At 37.3% G+C, this 19746-nt stretch overlaps 1 long non-coding RNA gene across 1 annotated transcript; it reads left to right on the top strand.

Annotated features, from left to right (window-relative positions):
* The first annotated feature begins 9215 nt into the window (after positions 1-9215).
* On the top strand, positions 9216-19469 carry LOC114160715 (uncharacterized). Its single transcript, XR_003598838.1, has 3 exons — positions 9216-9355; positions 14679-14848; positions 19380-19469. It is a non-coding gene; the product is annotated as an uncharacterized LOC114160715 (long non-coding RNA).
* The last annotated feature ends 277 nt before the right edge of the window (positions 19470-19746 follow it).

Raw genomic sequence — 19746 nt, 5'->3', positions numbered from 1 at the left:
TAGTGATTAGCAGCACATGGCTAACTATTGCAGCAGCAAATTTTGTGAATTTTCTAGATGGTGAATATTACAGGAGATAGAGGCTGAAATCCAAAAGGATACATTCTGTAACCATTCTAGCCTTCATATTAATACTGTAGATCTTTGTCTCTTCTGTGCAACATAGCTCTCACTGCTATAGAGCTGCAAAATACAATTCAATTCTGATACATACTGTATATCTACAGTATATCCATATGAAGCTGCTGTCTGAACATGACTTGTCAGATCAGCTTCCAGGGTAAAGATAGCTAATATTTTACCTGCGGCAACACAGGACCATTTGTCCACAACTCTATATTCAGTACCGATATCAGATCAGATCATTCACAACTGTATTGTAAAAAGATCGTGCTGATTCTGATTGACTGAATATGTATGCGCTTAATTACTCATCAAATTTCTCTTTAATTCTCTTTGAATTATTTGTTACTGATCCAGTGGCTGGATGATCCTCTCAGCACATTGCTACTCAGAGTACATGAGCCAACTGTAAAACATCCAGCAGAGGACTTACCAATCAATAAACTATCCTCCCTGGACCACTGTTGCTCTCATTAGCTCAGACTCTTAACAACATGCTGGTTAGAAATATTTTCTTAGTTTTGCTTGAAGTGCTTAACAAGAAGAGGTTATGTAAAAAAAAAGGGAAAAAAAGTACATTTTTTCTCTCAGAGTTGGGCTGTCAAATTGTACTTTTTTAAAAATGGTAAGCAATCCAGTAAACAAAGGCTTATAAAGACCCAATGCATCAATGAACGGTAATTATCTGTTAGCGCCTTAATGAGTCTGCTGAACCTGCACAGTTTGTCAAGACTTTTGTGTTAAGGTCCCATTACTTTTAAAAGAAGTTAAAGCGTCCTCTGAGGATTTCTTAAAGTGAGCTTTAAGAAGAAAGTTTACATTTTTCCTGGCCCTGCTAAGTATGGTAAAGATTAAAGATGGAGACATGTTGTTTTTTGGGGTTTTTTTATTGTCAAATTTGCCTTAAACATATTTTCACAATTCCATCTTTATTTTCATCTGTGAATCTGTCAGTTTCTATCTATTCAGAATATCTTCCAATCATCCATCTGTCAGTCTCTTTCTCCGTTCATCTTTTCCTCTAAGCCGACCATTTTAACAAATTTGACATGAACAATTGGTGATCCCTATTTCACCCTGGCTTTTAATTTGGCAAAAAAAACATATATATGTTATATAAAAGCATATATATATATATATATATATATATATATATATATATATATATATATATATCGCTAACATCATCAGCTGACTGTGCAGAGCTGGTAACAAAAGGGAACAGGAGCAGCCCAGCCACCTGTAATGAAAAGTGTCCACACTGTACATGGAGGCGATGGATTCTGTGTGCTGTCAGTTACTGCAGTACAACCTTTATCACAAATCAATTTCAGAGGTTAAAGTCTAGGTCAAAGCCGAGAACTGGCCTGCAGACAGAACCGATAGCACCATCTCTGAGCCAGCCTCAGCCAAGCAATAATCCAGAGGGAACAATGTTTCATGCAGCATCCTGCCTCTAATTGGCTCATTTATAATTCTTTATATATGTGCCTTACTTAATGATTTCCATTCTTTGCTGTAGAAGAAAAAGATTGCGGCAGACTTTGCTTTTAAGGCATACACCGTTAAAAAAAAAAATAGTGGAGGTGTGTGTGTGTGTGTGTAGCTTCTTTTGCCTGCCTGTCATGGTAACTCTTTGATTAGATTTTCTGAAACTTGATGAAGCAGTGGAGCACAAGCAAAGGCATCCATTGTTAATATGATGGCGGTCTGAATCGCTTTTCTTAAAACTGCAATCAATGTTGTGAGACAAGGACTACCCTTTGAATGTTGTAGTTTGTCCACAAAGATTGTATATTTCGGGATTTATTTTGTAATAATTTGCTCTTTTGTAAATGTAAGCAAGGCTCCAATAATCTATTGGGATGGGAAAACAGTTAAATCCTCCTTCTGGTTTTTTTTTTCATGCCTGAAAATACAAAAAGCAACTACCTGTTGTCTAACATGCAAAATTGACTGGCACTGGACTTTTCCCACATTTTTAAAAATCTATTTTATTGGGATGACCAACAAATGTGCAAAATTGTAAAATGGAAAGTGGGAGCATTTGTTTCCAAGGCGTACCTGGAAGAAAACCTGCCCCTGAAGCCAAACCCGGCCCACCCCGCTTTTAGAGCCAAGCATTCTCAGCAGCAGCTAGCGTGGATCCAAAACAATTTGAAGAGACGCTTTGAAATGTGTGAATAAGGGGGGCAATCAAAAGCAAGATAAAAAAAAATAAAACGGAAGCAATTCAAGCTGTGAAAACCTGTGATGTTCAAGATTTCTTTTAGAAAACAAAATTGCCGTTCCTCAATGCACCACTCTACTGGAACATTACCATTCAGCTGACCTTATTCCATATCATTCCTTGGTTCGAAAGTTGAGGAGGTATGGAACATGATTCTCTGCTCGCTCTGCTGCTGTCTTTACTTCAGCGGGCTATCGGCGCTTCATCTGATGCTCGACTCTAATCTGCAGACTCGGGGGTGTGTTTCCTGCGTTGGGGCTGTGGCCCAATCCATCTGTCTTCATCAGTGAGCTGAGGCGGTTGTGTGCTTGGGCCAGCAGGACCCCGCTAAGCACCAGCTGCTAGCTGCCTTTTACACTGATTCCCACCAAGAGGGACATATTTACAGTACAGCGAGCTTCCCAGTAAGACTCGAGGATCTTTCAGCTCCTAATGGCTGAATTTTTGTTTTGTCTTGGGGTTTCGTTTTGTTTACTCATTATTCTTTATTTTTCGGGATATTTTTTACTCCGCAGACTGTGCTACATGTGTTTTTTTGTTTGTTTTTTTTATCATTTTGTCATGCTATCAAAACCTCATGTGTGAATTAATAACTAGAAAAGACTAATACTCTTCAGACTTCATTGAAACATTGGAACGTGCCTTTTAAGTTTTAAGATAGCTTTCTTTTTCTCAGAATAGTAAAGATTTCTGGTTTTGCCACCCACTTGGTTTTATTCTACAGATACTCAATTCACAAGAACTAGCTCTAACATAACCTTCTTCACAATCATTCATTTCTTTTGAATGAGATTAAGTTTTTTTAAAAACTTGTCAAATATTGAAAGGCAGCAGCATTATTCAACTGGCTGTTCTTTTTGTTCTAGGAGGTTAGAATTTCAAATTTAGTTGGAAATACAAGAATACACCCTGAAGTTTGAGGTCTCTCATCAGCCTTGTACTCAACATCCAATATAGTCACTAAGCATATATTATTTGTAAGATATGCATACACAAAAGCAAAGCTCTCAATTTACTGGTTTGTCTACTTCCCAACTCTTTTTAAATGTAGTCATGAAAAATAGATCATCATTCAGAAAATGACAAAAAGTCTGGACTAAATTACAGATACTTTGGTTAAACTCCTGGACCTGTTACTCCCAAAATAGGAAAATATGTCTGCACTGACTTAAAATGTAGTTTGAACAATTTTCTGTAATGACAGGTGAAATAAAGTAAAAGCCGTTTTTTTATTATTATTTAATTTGATTATATTTAAGTTTTAATCACATTTTTAAGGGTGACTACAACATTTAATGTGTATGTGTGGCGTTGGTAACAGAGATAGCGCACCTCCTGGAATCAGTCACAGTAACTGGATTGAGTTTTGAGGAAATGCTACTTTATGTCAAGCTAATCTGATGTACCTCCATTAACAACTGGCCTTCAGTTAGGTCCACAGTGAGTGACAGGGCAGTACCTAGTTTGGAAATCAGTTTCCCCACGTGGGACTGCAACTAACTTGGCGTAGATCCGATGTTCAGGCGCAGGAGACCGTTAGACCCATTATTATCCGCTACCCCAAAATGTCACTCTACTCCAACTTTCTTAATTTGTACAGCACAAGAATTTACTGTTTGTGTCAAAACTGAACAAAAACAGCACACTTTAAATCTCTGCCAGTTATCTGACAGAGACGATGATTGGAAGTGAGACTTTAGCCATTGGTTGCGCACTTAGCTTACAAATGGAACGCAGTGGCTGGTGGGCTTTCATCTGTCAGTCTGGTCTTACTGTTTTAGGCAGCAAACGACAACGGAAGTGCGCTCAAGTATCGGTGTCTGCAACAATAAGCCACAAGGGGAGAGAACATGAGCGGCTTAATTTGATACCGATGGTACAATGACATCCTTTGGCAGGTCCACAAAAGAAAGCCTTCTGTCTGCCGTCTTGTGCCGTGTGAATGGTATTGTCACGGAACGCCATCCAGCGAGGCCATGAGCGCGATTGACTGCGAGCCCAGCCGTGTGTTTTGTACAGTGTTATTTTTCTGCAAGGCTTTTCTGACAAATGGCGGCGTGAGTGAGCACACACTGCCATTTGTGTTTCTTTACAGCGCCCATGAGGCAGTTGTGGTATTTCATGTCTCTTGAAGCTTTGTACGCGTCAATTGAAGTTGAAGCGACAAATCTTCATAAAAAAAAAAGAGGGAGAAGCTCAGTGAAGAGCCTATTTAGCTACGATTTGCTTTGACCTTCGAACATGCTTAGACTTCTGTGTGTTATCATTTAACGGATTTAGAGGTGAGTGTAAGCAACGTCCCGGAGGAACAAGCACTCACTGCAACCATCTGAGGAGCGTTGGAGATGGCTGCAGTGATGAGAATTGACTCTGGATGTGAGCAGGCTGGCTTTCCGCCTGAAAGAGAACAGAAGATGGATCCTGCCTTTGGTCTGACTTTTACGAGCGTGATGGTACATTTGGCTTCTCTCTTTAGTGTACCTCTGTTTCTTTGGGACTGTGGTGCTGTGACAGCACGCTGCAGAATATACTGTACTGAACTTTTGAAAAACTGTTCTCCACCCTTGAGCATTTTGGTGTCTTGCTCTTTAGAGCCATTTCGGTTGCAGATACTTTTTACTGTTTTGTCTCTGCCAGCCTTAAATGTGCAAAGACTGAAGTGTTTGCCAAATCTCCTTATCATGGTTCCTCAAATTTCATGAAGTGGAGAGTGTTGAAACAGCAGTTTTCAATGCCTGCCACAGGTTTCCATTTGGATTTATATATGGACTTTGACTAGGTCATTTTAAGACATAAATGTGCCTTAATCTCAACCATTCCATTGTAGCTCTGGGTGCATGTTGAGGGTTTTTTGTCTTGTAAGAAGGTGAACTTATATCCCAGTCTCATTGCTTTGGATCTTGTAGTCATTTATCTTTCAGAATGACTCTGTATTTTGCTCCACCAATCAGCTTTAACCATGAACAGTGTCGCTGGTGGTAAAGAGTCTTTCTTCACTACTTGCTGTATCTCCTACATGGCTTGTGGCGAGTTGTAAATATTATAATCTTATTGTGACTTGTTGTGTTTTTCTTCTAGTTATTTTTCTATAAAGGCCACATGTGTAGCAATTTTCCTCTTCCTGGAGCGTTTTTGATTGTAATTCTGGCCTATCCAAATATTACACATTAGCTTTTTTATTCTAAACTAATTATTTGATTTTTGAATACAATTGGTTACACTGGATTTCATCTAAAACCATCTAAAATGTTAATTCCGCATCCCATAGATACTTTTTGGCTGCCTATATGATATATCTCATTATAATGCGCCGATGTTTGCAAGAACGTGGAGAAAGTTGGGACAGGTCTCTTGTAGCTTCTCAGACTTCTATATCCTCAGCTGTTTATGTGCAATTGCACACAATCAGAATCAAATCACTTCCTCAACCTTCATGTTTCTGTCATTCCTGGATCCATACTCTTGACAACTCTTGATTGAAATGTGCAACTTTTTTTGTTGTTGTTGTTGCTTACTTGCACTGAAACACTGGCGAAATACAGCCTTCCTGCAGCATGTTGCTTAGTTTTTCATCATTTTCTCATAATCTTACTACTTTTTTTTCCCCCCTCTCCTCCCCGAGGAATTACGCTTGAACCTTAAGAATGTGTTCCACCCAAACTGTGTCAAACTCCTCAGATATGCAGTAAACAAAGCTGGCATCCAACTGCAGGGTGGGATGCTGTGCCATTTGTGCAGTGCAGGGGGACAGCAAGCCAGTTTTCTTTGCAGGCATACCTTTAAAATGTTAATTGCTGTGCTCATTTTTTTATAATCGAGGGAGAAGACTCTTCTCCCTAAATATAGCCGCTCTTGCTCACATAGACCAGCACTGATTTATATTGCAAAGGGAAGAGGTTTAAGTCTGCTTTCCCACAGGTTTCTAACACCACTGCTTTATGCACATTTTAAAGCTATTGCTGAACCTAAAAGCTGCCCAAGAGGGAGTTGTAGAGCAGATCGTATCAGCAAACAAGCACAGAAAGAACCGAGGATAATCTAAAGGCAAGCGCTAGGGTCTTTTCTGTAGTGACTCATTTTATCACCCCTTTTTTTCTGACTCTTATTCTTTCTGATCTCTGAATTTATACGCCTTCACCTCTGAATCCTGCCTTCATCTTGCTCAGAAAGCCTTGTCTCTACATCACTCTAGTGGGAGTTGCTTGTATGTTGCCTGTTAGTCAAACCATCCTAGATCGGCTGGGCTGTTTTTTAAAGGAAGCATCCCATTTGTCTGTGTGCCATGCAGATACCAGCAGGCCTTTTGGATGCTTGCTATCAACTCCTCTCTTAAATTGCAAAATCTGATTACGGCAGACAAATGAAAGCCTTATCAAAACTTCTCCCAACGTGGGGCAAACAAATTAATATTTTAGCCTTTTTTTTTAGCCTTTCATTTTTTTTACATGTTTTTTAAAATTATTATTTACGACCTGTCTCATTTTTATCTCTTCCAAAAGGCCGTGCGTTGTAGTTTAGAGGTAAAATCATTCCGTCTTTGTACCCGGATCATTTGCTAGATCAGGTGGAAAGTAACCTCATGAGATTACTGGTTTGCAGAGTTGAATAGTAATATATCGTTTTTGAAGCTGCGTCTGATCTTCATGCACGGTCAAATGGCGCACAAGTCACAAGCAAACGACAGATGTGTTTTCAGATCTCCATGTTTTTCTTTTTCGCATTCGGCATTGCAGCAGAGATCTGTTAAAAGAAAGACAGATAATAATTTAGCACGCTGGCTTCATCAAAGCGCCTCTGATTGCTTTGAAATGTCCTGTGATGTAATGTTTTCCCTCTCTATTGTTGGCGACAGGACACATAAACACCGCCTCTTTCCAATGCAGTTCAAGAGTGAGTGTGTCACTTCTTTCCTGTGTCCACGCCGCTGCACAAAATTAGTCATCAAGTCGATTTTTGTCCCCACTCGCTGCCTGAATTAGTTTGTAAAATCTGTGAGTGCAGCCACTTTGTTTCATGAAAGATATCAGCGAAGGCAATTAGAGTTAAAAGAAGTATGTACTGCATAGGAGGACTTCGATTGGTCTTTCTGGCCTAAAATTTCAAACAATCAACTTGACATAATTTGAATTTTATTGAAGTGAGGTCTGACATTGTCAGTTAATATCTGACCTGCAGTAAATAGCTACCTTGGTTTTTCATTTACTATGAATCCAAATAAGGTGGACTGAGATGCTAACGGCTAGTTTGCAAGGGACAAAAACAAATGGGATTTCTACCATCTCAGTAGTTTCATTTCAAAACTATCGATGCGCTCGGCACCACTGATCTTTCCATGTGAAACAAGTGTAAACTTAAAACGGAGCATATGACATTTTCTAGTCAGAGTAATTAACTAATGGAAAAATAACACTATAAAATTCTTGGAGTTTTGTAGCCCACAATATTTCTGCATTTTGCACAGTTTTATATCAGCCAGTTACTCTCAGCATAAACATATTCCTTTTTTAGTATTGTGATTTGACTCTTTTCTCAGAAAACAAGTAGGCAGTGTTGTCTACTATAACAAGCCGTTCATTAAGTGCCTGCTAATGTCGAAACAGAAAAGTTGAGAAAGTTTTCATTCAAAAGAAAACTCATTTAAGTGATCACTTTTACATGAGCACCTTTAGATTTGAAAGCTATAAATGAGTTCAGCAAAACTGACATTTGTCAAACTTACACAACGATTTAAGCAACAAGGGTTTTTTTAGTAACCTTAGACTTTTAATAAAGATTGATTTGTGACTATGTGTGCCTGTGTGTTTTTTTGTTTTGTTTTGTTTTAGAGTTTATAGAATAATGATCCAAACACAGATGTTGTTTTCCAACCATCATTAAAAAATAGGAAGAAAAGCAAAGAAATACTACGGCTATATTAAAATATATGCAGATGTATCAAAGAAAATATTTTGATCAGAGTCGTACAGCGTACATTATTCCTGATTTTGGTGTGGAAGTAGGGAGAAGGATAATTAACACTTTCAGCATATAAAGGAGAAATGATAACAATACTATTATAAATTCAGTGGACTGAAGATAAGCCATTAAGATCAATCGTGTATTCAGATTCCAGCTAATCATTATTAGTATCAGAAATAGTTACTCAGAAAGCAGACCAGACATTTTAATGGAAATATAAGGAACGGCGTTTTGAATCAAACATATGAGATTAATTGTCTTATTTGGATGGATACCAGTTCATGTTGGTATTGACGAGGACATGGAACAGCAGATAAAGACAAAGGAGGCTACTGTACACATTTTAGTTGTAATGATTGTAAACGTGAGTCGAACAGAAGTAAAAAGCATCATAAAGAAGAAAATGAGAAAAAATGGCAAAAACAATGGGAAGAAGAAAGAAAAGGTAGGTAGTTTTGTAGGACTTGGCAAAAGAGAGATGAGTGCTGAAAGGAATTGAAGGTAAGAGGTAGTCATGTTTTTGAATTAAATAGCACTTTATTGACAATAGAGAACATAATACAGGTTAATGAGATTGTGGAGAAGATGAAACTGCATAGAACATATTTTGCTATGCTGTCAGAAATCTGGAAATGAAAGAGTTGAGCAGATTAATAGTCTTTTTAAAATTAAAATAAGATTAAGTTCCTCTGATATATTTAATCTTATATATTAAATATATATATTATATTACAAATACGTTTAATAGCTGATTGTTCTCATTCTTAAGCTTTAATAAATTATCTCATTTTTATTTGGAAGGATAGGAGTTATTTGTTTTTGTTTCAGTTCACACTCCATTCCAGTTGGTGGCGGTAACGCGCACCCAAAGTTTTTTTTTTTTTTGCCAACTGCCAATAAACCCCAAGAGAAGAAGTCCCAAGATGACAGCGAGAGGCCAGATGTGGTGAACTTGGAAACAAAGGCAAATAAACTGAGAACTACCTGGTCTGAGAAGTGACCAAACAATGATTGGGCGCATTTGTCGTGGCTAAATATGTCAAGGTACGTTTTTCACACTAATTTTTCACCTCTATATGCTTGCGCGTGGAAGAGATAGCTTATTCCTTCGGTTTTTAGTGACTTGCATTGATGTTGCAGACTTTTTGCTATATTTTTGCAACAGTAATCTATTATTTAGCTTATGTGTGGGTTCTTGTCTGAGTTAAGCTAAAGGGAAAAAAAGCACTTTTTGAAACCTACTAAACCAGTGGTTTCAAACTCGAGTCCCCAAGCACCAGTGTCCTGCCATTTTTAGGTGTCTTTCTGCTTCTGCACACCTGGCTCCAATATGATCTAATTAGCATAGCGAGGCAGTTTTGCCTTTAATTCAACTGTGTAGGACGAGGGACACATCTAAAAGGGAGGAAGACTCTGGTTCTTGAAGACTGCAGATTGAGACTACTGCTCTAAACTAACATTGTACCATTTGGCTGCTCATTTTATGCCTAAAAAAAACCATTGTTTTTGAGTATTCACAAGAAACTATCCAAGATTCTCAATTGATTTTTATTTTTTTTGAAAGATTGTCATTTCCATATATTAAAAAAAATGTTCTAGATGTTTTTACTAGTTCAAACTAATTTTTGAATAGAATAAAAACTAAAGCAATTTATGTTTGCTGCATTCTGCTACTCCCAAAATGTTAATCTTACAGACATTGTGTTCTAAGCAAGACCAAAAGTAAACTGCTTAATGTTAAGTTTGGCCCTTACAATCCACCGTCACACATGTTTAAGTGCCTCCCTGCTGCCACATAACCGACTTAAATGAAAAGAATGGGTGATTAAAGGCTTTTGAAGAACTTGATGGTATTCTGGGGGATTAATGCAATCATTTGAATTTGGCGTTCTGAGAGCAAAGACAATTTTCAAACATGTGGCAGTGAAAGTAGGCCCTAAAGATCAGGATTGAGAACTTATGTTTTAGACCACTTCAATTGAAAGTCAAATCAGACTACAGTTTAAAAAGATAAAAATATCCAACCTGAATGAATTATGTCCAGTTAATAGATTGGTACCACAACTTGGTTTTCAAGTTATCCCCTTGACTGTATAAAACTGTTTTAGTTGTAATCTCTCTTTTTTTTCTAAATTGGTATATTAAGCAACTTTCTGAGTTTCAGAGAGTTTTGGTAATTCAACATTAGAAAATATTAATTGCTGAATTATCAGTGGAGGATTCTGAGGAGTATTCCCTGAATGTGTCATTAATTTTAATGTAATCAGTAGCAAGCCGTTTATTCACTGTGCTGTAAAAACAGATTGGCTTCCTTACAGATCTCTTCAGTTGTTTTTGTCACACTTAAATGGTTCAGCTCATCAAATTTTAATGTAATACGAGGCTGACCTGAATAAATAGAAAAAAGCTAATTTTTAAAATCATTTCATTTATCATGGCCCAATGTGGAAAAAGTGTCTGCCTCTTAAAACCTGAGCACTAGTTGCATCACCCTAGGCCGAGAAAACCGCTATCGAGCATCTAAATTAGTCTCTAATGTAACTGGAGAAATTCTGGGACATTATTCTTTACAGATTTGTAACAATTTGGCCACCCATTACAACTTGCAAGCAGGAACAATCGTGCCAGATCATTTCAACCAAATTTGAGTTCAGACCCCAACATAGCCTTTAGAAAACGTTCACTTGCTATTGAGCTTTATTCAGAATTTTAAGGTCACAAGGTGAAGGTAAGATATTCTCCTTCCAGATTTTTTTCCCCTAAGACATTTTCCGATCTATTATTTTCAGAAAGGTTGTCAGTAAAGCAGCTCCAGGTAATCATACTACAACCTCCTTTTGTTGCTGTTTTAAATGCTAAGGATTTTCCCCGTTCAACATTTCTCGCTAATGCCTTTTTATGTTTTGCAACAACCGTACCACTTAGGCTTCTTGAAGCTTTAAAAATGGATTGTCTACATTGCACTTAGTGTACATTATAAGGAAATGTAGTTGTCATTACATTTCCTAATGTAATGACATAAGGAAATGTCACAAAGTCTGGAAAGTGATATTTATCATTTTCCAGAACAAAGTTACTAGGATGTTTTTAATAGAATAGAATAGAATTATAGAATTATTTGGTCAAAATTAAATTGAAATGGTTGACCTCTGACACTTTTTTCATTGAGGTCAAGAATAAACTAATTCGTGGCATTTAAAATAAATAAATAAATAAAAAAAATTATATATATATATATATATATATATATACTGTATATATATATGTAGATAGATTCAAAGGTTTCTGGTTCCAATTCATTAGAATCAACTTCAGGAAGTGTAAATGGGTTTATAAATGATGTGCCTTTTTTTTAAGCAGGAAGTCATGCATAGTGAGAATTAGCTCACACTCTGTGTTATTTGCACCGCGTGGTACTCCAATGCATATTCAATATGGGTGAGATTTCTCCCGTTTTGTACTTGTTAGGTCGATTTCACACACACCCTTCCCCTCCCCTACAGGTGTTGTTTTCCTTCGGGGAGCTGAAAACGTTGCCGTTAATTAACTCGCTGCCGATTCCACACTTGTAGCTCTCTGTCAACACTTCCTTTACAAGAGGAATCTAAATGGTCTGGGAAGCTACGAGTTCTCACATCTGTGTATGCGCCAGGGTGGGCGTGTGTGTGTGGGTGTGTGTGTGAGTGATGCTAAATGGCATCTTGTCGCCCTCGCACCTGAACAGCTGTAGGAAAAGGCATAGTGGTGGAATAGAGATGTTGACTTCCTTAAGAGAAACAAGTCACATGTTTCCTACAGCATCAATTTTGTTCTGCTTAAAAGTGTACAGTTTGTCCTAATAAAATGAGGCTTTTCTCATCTGTAGAGGGATTATTTCCTTATAAATTACATTTTATTTCATAGATTTGCTTCCTTTCAGATGATAAAAGTGCATCTTGCATGTGTTGTCTTGCTAAGCAGAGCAGCACTAGGTTGAATGGTCATTAAGTGCATGATTGCCCCAGATGTATCAGATGAACATTTAATTACAAACAGAAGCACTGGAGGCCAATACAAGCAGAAACAGGCCAAATCGCTTGCCATGTCAGTCAATTGTCATGCATTTATAAAAAGCCAATATCAGTACAGAGACTTTTCACATTGTAATGTAGTGCTGCTTCATCAGGACCTGGACAACTTGCCATAATTGATGAAATATATTTGTATAATCTTGCAGACAGGCACACTTGGTTTAAGTGGTGGGACAATGATCAGAAGCGTACCAACAACTCTACCTCTGAAAGGCTTTGGAGTGGCCTATTAAAAGTCCAGACTGAAATTGGACTGAGGTGTTGTGGCATGACTTAAACTGGTCCATTGCTGCTCAAAAATCTTCCAATGTGGCTAATTTAAAACAATTCTGCTGAGAGTGTCCCAAAATTCCTCCACAGTGATGAAAGACATCTTAATAAATGACTAATGCATTAACGTTTCAGCATTATTTTTAGTTTACTTAGTGAAACATATTATAGATTAATTGCACATAGACTGAAATTTTTAGGTCGTCCTGTTATGATTTTCTGCTTGCAACTAATAAGAACATGACATTTAAGATTATATTACATTAAAGTTTATTTCATCTTTAAAGATTATCAAAAGTTTATATTTAATGTTGCTAACTAGCCTCATCGTAAGGAATTTTCCAAATTATTGAGACCTACCTATAGATTAAGACAAGTATTTGACAATATAATCTAACACTATTGGTTAAATATTAGGATATAGCTTAATTTTTTTTACATTTTAAATTCCCTATCCCAAATAATGTGTGTGTATATAGCACTAAGCTGCAAAAAATGCTTATAATACCACCTAAAACTATTTAGAAGCAAACTCTAATATCTGCTGATTTTTCTCCTATCTCTATCAATGTCTTGGAATTAAATTGATTTCGCATATGTAAGCAGTCTTGCTCTACATCAAATAAGCTGGCTCCCACTTCTAACAGTCCGATTTGGCTCCAGTCCTAAACATTGTTGTTTGAAATGTGCGTCTTTGTTTGGGTGGCTGCCTAAAGGTAGCAGCCCAATGGGAATCGCTGGTGTTCAGTCATCAGAACGGATAGATCAGAGGAGACAGCTGGAAGGATTCAAACACACACGCGCGCACACACATGAGGGTGTCCTAAGGGACGATGTGCACTATGCCAGGTAGGACAGATCTACAGATGACGCACACATTCTACAGCACACATCACAAACAGGGGCCTTGGGCTGGCATACATATGTAGAACTTGGACTGCTTCAGCTGGGAATGAATGAGTGAGATGAGCCAAGAAATTGTGAAACAGACAGATGTCAGACACAATGCAGGAAAAAAAACAAACTGAACCTAGTTTTTAGGAAACATTGGAACAAAAACATGGTTACCACTAATGGTTCATTTTATGCTGTATTACCGTTTTAAAAAGCATGAAATTAAAATTTCAGAAGACATTTTATGCAGCTAGACTGAAAATATTAAATTGCTCTATTAGCAATTATAGTGCTCTCTCTTTTTTTATTTTTAAATACCAAAACTAGACCCATAGCAACTTAAGATGGTAGTTATCTTTTTTGAAATGCAAGGGGGGAATACAAAACCTTTTTAATGCAGAAATGTGGGTTGTTTTTTTAAACCGAGGACAATGGGCTTCATAAAAGGAATTCCAATGTTTTATATATATATATATATATATCTGAGGGACACTTCTTATTCTATAACCTTAAAAGAACAATTTGTCTTATTTTGAAGGGCAAGGTCAGGACAAACAAGTTACATGATGTAGAAGAGTTGGAGTTCCTCCCTGACAAGAGAATTGTGGTTTAGGTTATTAAATGGTAAATCAGCACTATTTTAGTAATAGTGACCAGTCAGATTTTTCCACCCAGTAAGCAGAATAGGTACGTTGCATTGTGGAACATTATGAATTACAATTAAAAAAATATTTTCCTAGTAATACTTTTGTTGCTTTGAGTATAACTTTACACTATTAGTTGCAGTCTCATCCTGTACAAAGAACTTGAATAGTGGTGCCCCTAACTTCTGCTTCGTGTTTGTTTTTTTCCCTTGATAAAATATTGTGCCTAAAGTTTATATTGCACTAAAATACGAAATTAGTATATGTGCTGCCAAATCATTCTGCCACACTTTCCATCAATTTGCTGTTGGACTTGTGGACATCACAGTAGATTAGAGAGCATAGTCTGGTTGAAGTTATCTTCTGCACTCAAAGTAGTAAAACATTACATATTTCTTTATTTTTATTCACATTTGTTCTTTGAGTGGACTTGTACTCTGCATGGTTACAGGAAAAATAAATTCTTCACTATATGTTGAAACCCACTAGGTTTCTGGATAATTCAGCATGGGAGCTGTTCATGAAGAGGATCGCAAGAGATCTGATTTTCAAGAGCCACCTTCATATCCTGCTGCAACCTACAAAACTGCCACCGCATCCACCATGACAGTCAAGAATAAGGAAGCTCAGCCATGGCTGCACATGGAGCATAATCCAAGGTACAATGTTAATTCCAACATAAAGAGCACTGCAGCGACTAAATTGTATGAACATTCAGTTGTTGCACCTGATTCAGTTTTACACAAGAGAGGGAATTAAGTCTGCTGCTCTGTCATTAATGCACGGTACAGTGGATTTATATCATTTCTCTACTGGAATGTAATATAATTCAGATAACAGCCATATTTACGAGCAGATAGCATGCATGATATTCAGCATTTAAACATGTATATAAATATATTTCTAACTGTTCTGAAAACTATATTGCCTTCATCACTACTTGTTTCAGTCTTGTTTTTATTAATCATGGCTCATCCGACTCATTTTCTGGCTCAAACATACAAATATAAAATTGAGATCCTTTTATTTGCAAATTCCCCATCTAACTACCTTCATCTACCGAAACAAAAGTGCTTTAGAATCTGTTGAATTGGTTGTTCAGTGTAAACTTTATTAAAGCCAAAAAATTACCCTCAAGCGCAGCTCTGTGTTTTAGATGATTGTTTGCGCGTGTATGTGCGTTATGGTTGTTGAAAAGGGAATGCACCTCCTAACATTTGCCTTAATCCTAAACATAATTGTTTCCTTTTTGTAACGGATGAGAAAGAACTAAAGTGTTTGAACCTTCATATCCAAAATAACAAAATTAAAATGATATTTAGTTATCATCTGCTCTTTAACACATATTAACTGGGCTTATTAATAATGATTTTTGCATAGCAGTAGAGAAGTAATGAATATTCAGGTCTGTATAATGTCCCACTTTTAATTTTGCTCACTCTTTGCACTTTTAAAAGTATAAAAGGTTTAAATGTACTATATCAGTCCAGGCTTGCTATTTTCCAATGTAATATTCTTGTTTTTTTATTTATTTATTTAGCATACTAGACACACTAACACAGAGGTGTCCAGAGTCAGTCCTCAGGGGTTGCTATTCTACATGTTTTAGTTCTCTAAAATATGTAGAGAACTACATGTTCTCTACATTTAGTAGAGAACATGTAGAGGGTGGTAGTTACTACAGTACGTCACTGTTCTGTAGAGACCTGCTAACAAGTCATCATTTGATTCAGGTGTGTTGAACCAGGGAGATAACTAAAACATGCTGGATACCAGCCTGTACAGACTGATTTTGGACACCCCTGCACTAAGAGTTTAAAGATTAGTGATGCTTGTTCAAAGCCATTCTACCTAAAATTGTCTTGATAGCACAAAATCTTGCTGCATTTATGTAAGAAAGCCACAAGGAAAAAAAATTTCACTGGTAACTAAGTAATAACCTTCAGTCATAAAATTTCAATACAGATTTTATAGTTGCATAAAATAACAAGTTGTGTTGAGGAATGTATACACACATTTGCAAGGCCTGAGAATATGTATAACTCCTTTATTTCATATGTACATTTACAGTATTCATGACCTTTGATTTGCTTGCTATGCTTGTTAGCAAAGAAGAAAAACATTTGAAGTGCTCTTTATAAATACATTTAATACCACTTAAGACACACATGACTATAACTTCAACATCGGTTTTGTTTTTGTTGCTATACATGCATTGTTTGTTAGAGAGGTTGCAGGAATGCTTGTAGGAGTACGACACATGAGTTTGATTTATTTGCTTCAGGTGAGGAACAAGAATTATTAGTTTTTCTAGACTGCCAGAGCCAACAGACAGGTGGTGTAGAACTTAATACCTTAAATGAAAGCCAAGAATCCAAGGGTAAAGTTAATCTACGCAGTGTTCTTAATTACCTAACTGACTTTATTACTAGTAATTTCTTTTTTGTCCCATTACCCATTTTTATCTCACTGTAGCCTTGGTAGACATTGTGCACACAGAATAAGTATAGACACCTACCATGCCATAAAACATGCTTTTCATTAAAGAATCGAGATGCTTTGATGCTCCCAGATCATTACAATCCAGATAAATCACCTTGAAAAATGCTCCATTACCGGCCCAGAGGGGGCACTGTGTTGCTGTGCGGGGGGAAGCTGATCCTGCAGGTCAGGTGGGAAACTGCAATACTTATCCCTCCTTACATCACCTCTCCTCCTGACAAAGTGCACCGAGTGCTTCAGGGGCATACTAATTCGCCCGATGTGTATTAGCTCCCCGTGTCTGCCATTCAACACAGTGACAGTAATTTGGCAGAATGGTGGGAATAAGTTTCATCTCTGTTCTGTTTCCACTCAGAAGCTGGGAAGATCTTGTGGAGGATTAGAACCAGCACAAGGTAGCAGAGATTTAACCATAACTGACAAAAACATAAATGCCCAACTGTCATCATAAATGACTGCCTTAATTGCTGTTAACACTATAGCAGTGATATAGACTGGATTATAGTCATTGCAAGAACTAAGTACACCACATAATTCTATAGTTTGTTAAACCACTCTGGAGGAATTTCGGCTCATTTTTCTTTACAACATTGCTTCAGTTCATGGAAGTTTCCAGATATTTATCGGTCCACTGCACTCTCAAGTTTCCACCACAGGAGTTCAGTTGGGTTGAGAAATAAAATTTGACTGGGCCATTCCACCACATTGATGATATAGTTCCTTTTCAGCCACGCTGCTTGAGATTTGCGGCTGCTTTGTGTTCATTGTCCTTTTGTTGACCAAGTTTTTAGCTTTTGGACAGATAACTTTCCATTTTACTTTCGAGTAGAATAGGACATAGAAAGGTTCCCTGTTGAGTCAAAGACTGCAAAATATTCAGGTCCTGCGGTTCCAAAATAAACCCAAATCACACCCATGCTTGACAATTTGCATGACGTGTTGTGCTGTTTTTGGTTTAAGTTGGACTATTATGGAACTGTGCAATAAGACCAAACACCTTTACATTGGTCTTACAGTATCTATCCAAAGGACATTATTTCAGATGTTTGCTGCCATATTCTTATTACAGAGGTGAGCTTTTCTTTGGGAAACAATCCAAATAGCAATATTTGTTTCATCTTTCTATTTTTTTTCTAATTCTCATTCATATATTTCAACATTGAATATGCTAATTGAGGCCTGTAGAATTTGACGGACTGTTGATGAATTTTGTTTTATTTGGAGACATTGGATTGTCTGATTCTAGGGTGAATCGGAAGGTTTAAGTGAAAGTTTCATTAGAGAATAATCGACAGTTACTAGAAATGCTCGATGGTGGCTAGTGGGCACAACTAAGTATTAAAAGAGGCTCAAGTTGGATTTGCTAACTTTTTTTTTTCCTTTTTTACCCCTCCAGGGGGTCTTTTGTGGGCTCTAGTGTCCCTTAAATGATAGTATACTGACAGGAAACGGGGAAGGAGAGGGGGGAAGACATGCAGCAAATGTCGTCGGGTCCGGGAGTCGAACCCACGACGGTCGCGTTGAGGACTCAAGGCCTCCAAATACGGGTCGCGCTAACCACTACGCCACCGCGGCACGCCCAACTTTTTTTCCTTTTAATAAAATCAATTATTTGAACATTTTATTTCATTTTTATTTAGGTTACCGTTGTTTGATGACTGTTTAAAATTAGATGTGCGATAAATGACAAAAACTGAAGAAATGCTCAAGAGGGAAAATACTTTCTCACTACACTTTTTGTTTCCTCATGCATACACACCGGCCTTTATATCCGCAACTTGTGACGGCTTAGAGTGATAGTGAATCTTTAGCTTCATCAACTTCAGTTTTTTAACCATGCTGTTGTGCTTTTTGATACTTTGCGACATTTAATTAATTCAGATGCCAAATTGTTTGAAAAGGACATTCTAACCTGTAAGAATTGGTTCTCTAACATCATTGTAGATATTTTTCTACTTTGACATGATTAACATATGCATGATTTACAATCTGACAAATTCCTTTTATATGGATCAGCTAATCAAGTGTGTTCAACCTTCACCATCTGGCTGCTGCATTCCATCTTCAGTCCAATCCAGCCAGGTTGTAGATGGTCTTTCAGGTCAGTAAATGCTCCCCCCCCCACACCCCCATCACACCCCACAATTGCATTTAAATGCCATCTTGTTGTCAATTTAGAGCAATAGCTAAGAGAAATCTTAATTTTTTATTCGAAATATCATCACCAGTAAAGACAACTCCTGCAGTTTTAACTTTTGAAAAACTAGAAATTTAGCTTCCTGTTGCAAGGGGAGGGAGGTTGGTTCCTTATTCAGCATTTCAATTTCAAACATGTTTGTTTCTAGTGCCGTATATAATTCCCAAACATCATTCATATTCACCCTTGAAAGCAAATAGTTCAAGGAAATGTTTCCCTCCGCAGAGAAATGCCTCACTTTGTGAACGTTCTTCATTTCAAGAGGCAGCATCTAACTCCTAAAAAAAACAAACAACAAACCGCGCCACTCCGAGTCCGTATGGAATTCAATACTTAGAAATCTTTGTCATTCCTGCTGCAGGAACATTACAGAGCTGATTTATTCACTATTCTGCAATGAGCCCAAATTTATCTTTGGGCTGCTTGTAAAACTGATTCATTCAAATGATCAGTTCCCTTCTGATGGTTATGTTTTATTTGCATTTCTGCAGTTTCACATCGCAGAAAATTTGGAGGCGGGAGATTGAGTTTCTGTATCGATCCATCAAGTCCTGCATACCTTGGGCATGATCTGCTTTACTTGGTGTAAATCAGCTGTCTAATTTAGGCATAGTTTCTTTTTGGAAATAAACTTGCATATCTCCCTTCCTGCAAAGGATCTCATTTTTAGCAGAAAATGTAGTTTCAAGATTCATTAGGCGTCATTTCTAAGATTGAAAAATGTGTGAACACGCCCACATGTTCTAGTAGGAATGTTTAAATGACTCAAGCTTGAGTATTGCCGTGTAAAGCAAGGTTTTCACATTTAGACGTGACAACTACAACTTTATTATGTTTGAATTACATCATCTGATAAAC

Source organism: Xiphophorus couchianus, chromosome 17 (genome assembly GCF_001444195.1).
Source record: "Xiphophorus couchianus chromosome 17, X_couchianus-1.0, whole genome shotgun sequence".
NCBI classification, from domain to species: domain Eukaryota; kingdom Metazoa; phylum Chordata; class Actinopteri; order Cyprinodontiformes; family Poeciliidae; genus Xiphophorus; species Xiphophorus couchianus.
The sequence above is the reverse complement of the archived record's forward strand: the minus strand, read 5'-3'. Positions and strand labels throughout refer to the sequence as shown.